Source organism: Oryctolagus cuniculus, chromosome 12 (genome assembly GCF_051225735.1).
Source record: "Oryctolagus cuniculus isolate XC-2025 breed Fujian yellow rabbit chromosome 12, ASM5122573v1, whole genome shotgun sequence".
NCBI classification, from domain to species: Eukaryota; Metazoa; Chordata; class Mammalia; order Lagomorpha; family Leporidae; genus Oryctolagus; species Oryctolagus cuniculus.
Genome location: NC_142878.1, coordinates 13,223,019 through 13,233,463, shown reverse-complemented (window position 1 = coordinate 13,233,463; position 10,445 = coordinate 13,223,019).

The window sequence follows — 10,445 nt, the reverse complement described above, 5'->3', positions numbered from 1 at the left end:
TTCTTTGTTTCAAGATTTATAAATTATAGATTAAATATCCTTACCCATTCTTGGTTGGTAATTTCTATTTAATCATTATACTCAGTCCTGATAGGTTATACATTTCTATGAATATATCCATTTCTTGTAGGTTACCCAATTATCTGGTTTATAGCTATTCATAGTAGTCTTGGAACCCTTTATATTTCTGTGGTAACATTTGTAATACTTGCTCTCTCAGTTATAACTGTATTTATTTGAGTTCTCTATTTTTTTCTTGATTACTCAAGCTAATTTATCAATTTTGTTTGTGTTTTTAAAAACCTGGCTGGCGCTGTGGCTCACTTGGCTAATCCTCCGCCTGCAGTGCCGGCACCCTGGATTCTAGTCCCAGTTGGGGTGCTGGATTCTGTCCCAGTTGCTCCTCTTCCAGTCCAACTCTCTGCTGTAGCCCAGGAAGGCAGTGGAGGATGGCCCAAGTGCTTGGGCCCTGCACCCACATGGGAGACCAGTAGGAAGCACCTGGCTCCTGGCTTTGGATCGGTGCAGCGCCGGCTGTAGCCGCCATCTGGGGGGTGAACCAACAGTAGGAAGACCTTTCTCTCTGTCTCTCTCTCTCACTGTCTAACTCTGCCTGTCAAAAAAAAAATACCTCTTAGTTTTGTTGATCTTTTCTTGTGTGTTTCTAGTCTCTATATATTATTTGTCTCTGCTGCGTTCATTATTGTTTGCAATTTTCTGACCTTGTACTTTGGTCTTTTCCAGTTCCTAAGGGTTTTGAGTTACCTAGTTTATTTGAGGTCACTCTTACTTATTAATGTAAACACTCATTGCTATAAACTTTCCTCTTAGAACTACTCTTCCTGAGTCCCATAAGTCTGGTGTTGTGTATTTTCATTTGCGTCTAGGAACTTTTTAATTTCCCTTTTGATTTATTCTTTGACCCAGTGATGGTTTGGGAATATGTTATTTAATTTCCTCATGTTTGTGAATTTTTTCATAATGTCTTGTGTTGTTTATTTTTAATTTCATAACACTGTGGTCAGAAAATATACTTGATACTATTTTCAATCTTAAATTTGTTAAGACTACGCTTTGTGGTCCACATGTGATCTACTCTGGAAACTGTTCCTTGCAGCCTTGAGAAGAGTGTATTTTGTACATTCTAGTGCTGCAGGACAGCAGGTAAAAATCTTCTGCTGTTGGTTCCTCAGGCTGATGATAGGACACAGCCCAGTGGAGCTTGGAGTGGGTTATAATTCTGCCACTGGGTACAGAGCAAAGACCATGGTTGGTGGGTCTGTTACCAGGGACTCCAATCGGCACAGCTTTTCTCTCCCACGACTTGGTCAGAGAGCTGGTGCTAGGATAAGTGTTCACTTTGGAGTCCACAGGATCTGCAGGCTGCCGATCTGTTTCCAGGTGTGTGGACAGGTGGGGGTCCCTCTAAACCTTGGGTATGACTCCTAGTGGGTCACTGGGTAGCTTATTTGGCAGGTAAAACTGCTTTCAGACCATAGGTAAGAGAGGCCAGAGTAAAGCTACACAGCCATTTAGAATCTGTAGTAGCAAGTTCAGCAAGCCTGCATCCTGGCACACAGGTGAGCATGAGTCCCAGGAGGTCTCTGGGTGTGTAAAACTACTCTCAGACCACAAGTGAGAAGAACTGGAGCAAAATTATGAGGCTATTACAGAATCTGTTGAGGAAAGTTGAGAATATTGGTTTTTAAATCCTCTTCCTTTCTAAGATATGTGTTTAATGCTACAGAATTTCTACTAAGCATTGTTTTCACTTAATCTTACATATTTTTATCATTTGTATTCTCATCTTCACTTTATTAGTTTTTCTTGAGACTTCTTCACAGTACATGTGTTACCTGAAGTGAATCTATAAAGTTTTTAGGATGTTTGTGGTATAATTCTACTTATTTCTGTTTTAATTCATTGTCATCTGAGTTCAAACTGTATTTTTCCATTTGCTTAGTATAGTCAGGTGTGTTTTCATCTACATTGGTGACTGTTTCCACATGAACTTGAGAAGAATGTGTGCTCTGCTGTTGTTCAATGAAGCATTCTATGAATGTCCATTAAATTCAGTTGATGAATGGTTTTTTTCAGTTCACCTTATGTTTTCTTAGAAAATTGACCACTTCATTTATTTTCATTTTCTCCAAATTATTTGGTTTAATTTACATACTACACATTAAACCCAGTGTTTGAACCCAGATTAAATTTTGTGAAAAATGGGCTAGTTTTACATAATGGTTATAAACACATTCTAACACTTTGGATAATATAGTAAAACTCAGCATCATGCTTTGAATGGAATACAGGACTGAACAATTGCATTATGAATGAAAAAATACAGTTCTCATTTGATCTGACAAAACACACAAACATACAGACCATGAAGGTTATTCCATACCAGACACCAGACTATGAAAAATTTCAGGCAATTATGAGGCTGTCTTTCAAAACCCTCTCTCCTTTGAATCTCCAGCTTCAGAATTTGAGTGTATCTCCGTTTAAGAATCGGCTTGGGCAGAAGACAGAAAAAAATGTGTCGTATCTTTGACTGAGCTATCATTTTCCTCCAATTTATGTGGCCATATTTTAATGACACTAGCTATTAGAAAACACAGATGAGAGCTAAAAATGGCTCTGAACTCAAAATTAACAACAAGAACAAAGAACCAAATGCAATATGACCAGAAAAGCCAGAAAAGTCAAAGGCCAGAGTAAAGCAAAGTGTTGGATTTCTGAATGACAGCTCTGTATAGACACTGGATTGATTTTTTTTTATTTGAGCAAAAGGCATTTTTAAAACTTTAATTGAGAATGAAATGGGTGTGGCTGCTCCATCATAAGCAGGAGGCACACTTTGGTTTGGGGTTAAGGCATTTTAATGTCTATCCCTTTTCTCCCCTACAGTTTTCTTTGCTGTGAAGTTTGATATGTATTAATTTAGAGACCCCAGAGAGCATCCTGGCAGTGGAAATGTGCACGTGAGGAAGACCTTGATGAAGCTGAGGTCATTGATCCCCTAAATGCTGATGAACCTTCCCTGCCAGTACAAGCAGCCTCCCCACTTCCAGGAGAAAGATCTCTACCTCCAGCTGAGATAAGTTACCCTGCTTTGCCTAGAGAAAATAATGTTCACGCTGAGAGCTGCCAGGCAAGATAATGCTGATTCTTCTCAGGGCCCACCTCCACCAGCCCTGCTTGCTTCTAGACCCATACTTAGACTCAAGTCCAGCAGGCTTCTAAAGTAGGATATAAAGTGTGACTCATGAAGAGGCATGCTGCATGCCAACACAATTAGCTGAGTTTTCTTATTTATACAGACAGAAGTTCAGGAACATATGTGGGAATAGTTATTAAGAGTGTGGGCTAGTAGGAGAAAGAACATGGAGTTGGATCAGAATGAAATTACACTTATGTTCCCACTAAGCAGAGATTCTGCACTTAATGTTGTAATATGGGAGCTAGAGAGGCCTCCACCAGTTTGGCTGGTGGACTGAAGCTTTGACCAAAAGTCAAGTGGCCTGCAGTGAGCGGCTTAGAAATTCCAGTGTTACTGACTGGGGTAGGTTTGTTGCCTGATGTGCATAGTGATACCAGTCTTTTGAGAAGAGAAAAGCTTTGTTTACTGGCCAGAAAAGGAGGTAGAAGGTGGGACTCAAATCTGCTTCCCCAGTCTGAGTGTTGGGGAAGTTATATGGATTAGGTAAAATAAAAAATTTTAAAGATTTATTTGTTTATTTGAGAGGCAGAGTTACAGAGAGAGGAAGAGATAGAGAGAGAGAGAGAGAGGGTCTTCCATCCACTGGTTCACTTCCCAAATGGCTGCAATAACCAGAGCTAGGCCAATCCAAAGCTAGGAGCTTCCTTTGGGTCTCCCATGTGGGTGCAGGGTCCCAAGAACTTGGGCCATCTTCCATTGCTTTCTCAGGCCATTAACAGGGAGCTGGAATGGGATTGGAGCAGCTGGGACTCGGAGCAGTACTCATATGGGATGCTGGTGCCACAGGTAGAGGCTTAACCTACTATGCCACAGCACTGGCCCCTAGGTAGAAAAATGTGTGTGGAAATTCTGGTGGGGCAAATTCTGATTGGAGGGATTAGAATCAGGCCATTTATAATAAGGTGTGATAAGATGAGCTCCAGCTCCAGATTTCTTGTTTAACAAACCCCTTGTTTCTGAAAGGGCCCCAGGATGTTTCAGTTCTGGCTTTCCTACAGTATTTTTGGCTCTACAGGTTAATTTCCCTTCTTTTGTGCATAACCCAGGTTGCATAACTCTGTTTCTGCTGCAGCTACACAACCCTGTCCTTAGTAGCTCTCCTAAGAAAAAAAGGAGCTTAAAATACAATCAGGCCCATTTTTAAAGTGCAAGGAGGGTAAATTTCAGGACAGGAATGTGGAAAATCTAACAACAGCTCTTTTAGATTGGTGAATCAAGAGGAAATCCAGTAAAGGGGTAGCCTGATATCACTAGGTTTGCTTTAGATTAATGCAAAAGGGATTTCAAGGCTTAGGAAGCTTAGAAAGTTATAATTGGCTTGTCATGTAAGACTCACACACCTAATAAGGTCTAGAAGATATATCCTTCAACATGAATATGAGAAATGAATGGATGAGGAGAGCCCCAGAGCCTTGAAGTGTTCTGTATTTCCTCTTCACTGTAGGTAGGACCTATAGTGGGGATTCTAGCCACGGAATTGGGAAAACTACGTGTAATGGGAATAATTGGATCCCAGCATGGCAGAGGCCAAGTGGTAGCACGCAACTGCCATAATCCAAGTGGATGTGGCTATCATAATGGACAGCAAAGCCAAAGTGACAATCAAAGTAGTCTGACTTAAAGAAACCTGTAGCAATGGCCAGTTGATCATGTGAAGTACATAGGAAGCCTACTCAGTTCTTACTTGATCTGTATAGGCAGAGAAGCTCTATGTGGACAAAATTCTAACCTGAATCATAAGCCAGAGAGTCATGGTCCTTCAGTCACTCCCAGACTTGAGCCAGTTTGCAAAGATCTCATTAAATCAAGGGAAGGCAGTCCCTTTGGTAAAGGATGCCAAGACACTGCCAAAAATTTACACTGTTTATCTCTCTCCCAGACTTCTTCAAAGGGACTTGTGGTCTTTTACCAGGATGACTGTTCATTGTGTAAAAGGAGATACTCAGACTCTGGCTCCAAAATGACACTAATTCCAGGAGCTGTGAAATAACCCTGTGGTCCACCAGTCAGAGTAGAGGCATTTAGAAGTAGGGTGATCAATAGACTTCTGTCTGAGATCTGTCTCACAGTGGGTCAGTGGGTTCTTGAATCAATATTATAGTTATTTTCTTAGCTCCAGAATGAATGACTGGAAAAGATATGTCAGCAACTGGTGGAATCCCTACATTTGTTCCCTGACCTGTGGAATGAGAGTTATCATGCTTGGAAAGCCAAGTAGAAACCAACAGAAATGTCTGTACTTAAAAAAAATGTGAATCAAAAGCAGTGCCTCATTCCTGGATAGATTTCAGGGATGAATGACATAATCAAGGGTATGAAAGTTGCAGCGGTTCTGATTCCCACGCCCCAACCACCACCACCCATCTTCCCATTCAAATATGCTGCTGGTTCTGGGCAGAAGACAAGCAAATCTTGGAAAATGAAATGGGGTATTAAAAGTTTAATCAAGCTGTAATTCCAATTGTCCCTGTGTTTTCAATTGTGTTTTCATTGTTTAAGCAAATTATCATATCCCCTAATACTTGATATGTAGTTAATGATCTGGCAAATGCCTTTTCCCCCATGTCTGTTTGAAATGACCACCAGAAGCATATGACTTTCAGTTGTTAAGATCATCAATCCAGGGCTGGCACTATGGCTCACTTGGTTAATCCTCCGCCTGCAGTGCCGGCGTCCCATATGGGCACTGGGTTCTAGTCCCGGTTGCTCCTCTTCCAGTCCAGCTCTCTGCTGTGGCCCAGGAAGGCAGTGGGGGATGGCCCAAGTGTTTGGGCCCTGCACCCGCATGGGAGACTAGGAGTAAGCACCTGGCTCCTGGCTTCGGATTGGCATAGCTCTGGCCATAACAGCCATTTGCGGGATGAACCAATGGAAGAAAGACCTTTCTCACTGTCTCTCTCACTGTCTAACTCTATCTATCAAAAAAAAAAAAAAAAAAGACCAGCAATCCAACATGAGTGTCCTAGTTCGGTAGTATATCACCTCTCTGGTCTTGTGTCATAATTTAGTGCATGGAGGTCTTACCACCTTTTCCTTCCATAAGACATCACACTGGTCTCTATTATATTGATTACATTATGTTTGGCTGCAGGCTAGAATTAACAACTACTATAGACTTCTTGGTAGTACAATTGACTGAAATAGGGTGAGAAATAATTCTAATATAGTTTTGGGGCCTGTAATAATGAAATATTTGTGGGGGGAGGTAGCACTGTGGCATAGTGGGTTAAGCATCTGTCTGCAGTGCCAGCATCCCATATGGGCACCACTTCAAGTCCTGGCTAATCAATGTCTGATCCAGCTCCCATCCAGTGGAAGATGGCCCAAGTGCTTGAGCCTCTGCATCCACATGGGAGACCCAGAGGAATCTTCTGGCTCCTGGCTTTGGCCTGGTCTAGGTCCAGCCATTGCAACCATTTCTTGAGTGAACCAGTGACAGAAGGCCTCTCTCTCTCTCCCTCTCCCTCTCCCTTTCTCTGTCTCTCACTCTCTGTAACGCTGCTTCTCAAATAAAAAAATAAATCTTAAAAATCAAGGAGGTATGGTATCTAAACAACTAATATGGCATTAGAAGAACTGGATAGTGATTTAAAAAAAAATAAATACCTGGGGTTCCTGTGGTATGAGGCATGCTGAGATTTCCATTTGAAGCTGGAAGGGGAAAAGTATATCTGGCCTCTCCTATAGCCAGTAAAGATGTACAATGCCTAGTGAGTCTTTAGAATTTTGGAAGTAACATATTTTCATTTGAGTGTGTTACTCCAATCCATCTACCATGTGGCTTAGAAAGCTGCTAGGTTTGAGTGAGGCTCAGAACAGAAGTTTCTGCAACAAGTTGATGCTGCCTTGCAAGCTGGACTACCCCTTGGTGATATGAATTTGCAGATCTAGTGTTATATAGGGATGCTGTTGCAGCTGGAGGCAGGCCTCTAGAGGTAAATAATGGAGGTGACTTTTAGGATTCAGGAGCAAGGTCCTGCCATCCTCTGTGGATAACTCTTCTCTATTTCAGAAAGAGCTCTTGACTTGCTGCTGGATCCATGTAGAGACTGAACACTTAACCATGGGATACCAAGTTACTATGCAAACTGGGCTTCCCGTCTTCTAAGTTGGAACTGGGTATTCTTTTACCATGTGCTTACCCATACAGCCAATGGTTGTATTTGAACAACAATACTTCCAGCATCAAATTGAAATGATATATACAACATTGGGCCTAAGTATGCCCTGCAGGCACAAGTGTATTTCATGAAGTAGCCTAAATTTATATGGTCCCTACTGCTACTTTCCTACCTTCTCTCTCTCCCAGTCTGGATTTGTAGTCTCACGGGTGATTCTTATAATCAATTACAGTGGAAGAGAAGTCATGGGCCAGGTTTGCATATAATTCTGCAGAATATGCAGATACTATTCCAAAAGTGGATGTTTGAAGCACAATATTCACCTTTGGAATATCCCTAAAATAAAATGGTGAAGGAAAATCCTACTGATAGGAAAAAGTAGCCAGCAATTTGGCTGGATGGTCAAGGAGGTAAAATGATCAGAATATTGGTGACAAAAAACTCTGGGTAACAGGTATGTAGAACACCTCTCTGAATGGAAAAAAAAAAAAACATAAATATATGTGTGTCCCATGTCAGTACTCACCAAAGAGTAATTTCATCAGAGAGGATGTTTAAATCAAGTAGCTAGGATGACTCATTCTCTGGATACGACTAGTTTCTTTTCTTATTCACATCTGTGACTGCTGGATGGCCTCACGCTGTGACTGGGATGGAGATTACACAGTGACTCAGCAACATAGACTTCTACTCATCAAGGCCAACCTGATTATGGCCACCACTGGGTGCTGAATCTGCAGCAGCAGAGAACAACACTGATTGCTTGATACAGCGTCAGTCCCCAGGACAATCATTCACTTACCTGGTGAGAGTTGATTATGTTCAATTGTTTCCATTTAAGGGGCAGAATTTTGTTCTTACTGGAGTAAATACTTATTCTAGCCATGTATTTGCATTCTCTAAATACAATGCTTCTACCAAAACTACAATCTGTGGGCTTACAGAATATCCTATATACATGTAGTATGGTATTCTACAAAGCATTATTTTTGATCAAGGAACTCACCTCACAGTAAACAATGTGCAGAGATGGGTTCATCTTCATTGGACTCACTGCTTTTTGCCAGGTTTGGCACCATACTGAAGTATCTGGCTTGATAGATTAATGGAATACCTCTTTGAAGATTCAATTACAGTATGAATTGGGTGGCAACAGGGGCTGTGTATGCTATGAACCAGCATCCCAATCCAGTGTGAAAATTCATAGATCTAGGAATAAAGGGGTGGAAATTATAATGACACCACTCACCGTTAGCACTGGTGACCCACTAACAAAATTTTGCCTTCTATCCCCATGACTTTATGTTCTCCTCATCTAGAGTTCATTATCCCATAGGGAAGGTGTTTCCACCAGGCAGCAAGCAATGATTCCATTGAACTAGTAGTAAAAACTGCACCAAGCCAGTTTTGCTATTCATGTCCCTGAGTCACCTAGCTAAAACTAGAAATCAATGTGCTGATTGGAGTGATTTATCCTATCAAGGAGAACATAGGTTACTATTCCACAGTGGAGATAAGGGAGAGTTTATCTGGAATATGAGATATTCCTTAGGTCACCTCTTCATATTTCCAAGTCTTGTGATTAAAATTAATAGAAAACTGTAACCTCATCTACTGGTCCAGACTCTTCAGGATTGAAGGTGTGAGTCATCCTACCAGGTAAAGAGTTAAGACCAACACTGGTAAAATAAACACAGAATGGGTAGTAGAAGAAGGTAGTTATAAATAGCAGCTGTTGTCACATGACTAATTGCATAAAAGAAAGTTGTAATTGCCGTGATGATTTTATCATTTTGTTACAAATATTTGAGCGTATGTTTGTTTTCTTCATTCGCTTATTGTTTTATCATGTAGCATATAATGCATTGATTTTATATGCTTCTAGTTTTAAGTAATGTAAACTCTCCATCAAGATATGCAAGCTATGTTATTTAAAGGAGAAAAGCAAACATCACCCAATGACTTTGAATCTTCTTTTGGGAAAAAGGATTAGTATGCTTTCAATAGCACACAGAATAGTTGTAACATGTTAAGCAGAAATATGGCCTTATTATGGTCTCTTTTGGAAATATGCATGAATATGAAATTGACAAAAGTGCTTGTTATAGTTAATTTTTGTGTCAGCTTAACTGGGGCATAGTGTGCTCAGACAGTTGTGCAAACATTACGTGGATGTTTCTGAGACAGTGTTTTGGATAAGATTAACATTTTATTGGGTAGAGTAAAGCATATTTCCCTTCATAATGGACCTCATCCAAACATCTGAATGCCTGAACTAAACAAAAAGGCTGACCATCCACTAATAATAGGGAATTTTCCGAAAGTGTGCCTTTGGACCTCATCTGTGTCATCAGCTTGGACACGCTAGTCTCCACAATTGTATGAGTCAATTACACACATACACAAAGCACACACAAATATGTGCACAGCAGCAAGTCTGAAAAGTTTACCAAAAATGTACATGATCTGTTTTCCATGAACTTTTCGAGGTTCTTTTGTGTCTGCAGTGAGCCTTCCATGTCCATGAGATGCAGGCAATGGCTGGTAGACAACCTGGCATTTTGAGAGACTCAGTCCTCCAAGTGCATGTTGACAACAGGAAATTGTGCTAGGGAACTTTCCCAGTGGCTACAACTTTCTCAGATGACCTGATGCCATATTAATAAAATGTTAAACCCACAAACTGCCCAGTATTCAATAAATAATTCAGGCTGAAATCACTAAATATTATGCCTCTGAGGGCTGTTTCATTGAAATTCACTGAATCAACACTTTTCCAAGGAGGTTCTGCCTCATTCAGCATTCTTACTGTGGACTTTGCAAGCCTGAATACCAAGGTCCTGAAAGGGCCTTCTTGCTTCTGTCACCCTTTCCCAGCAGTCAAATGATGGGGCTACAAGGTTGGTTCCCAGAGAATTGCAATCACATCTTGTCACTAAAGGCTGCTTGTTTCTATTCAGTTTCGAAGTCTGCAGAGAGAAATTAGATAAGCCCTCTGCTTGACTAGTAAATTTTGCCCTTCTCCAGTCCCACAGTGAAATTCATAGGCACAAATTGAAAATCCTTTAGAAGGCTGAGTCAACACTCTTCTGGAGTGTTAT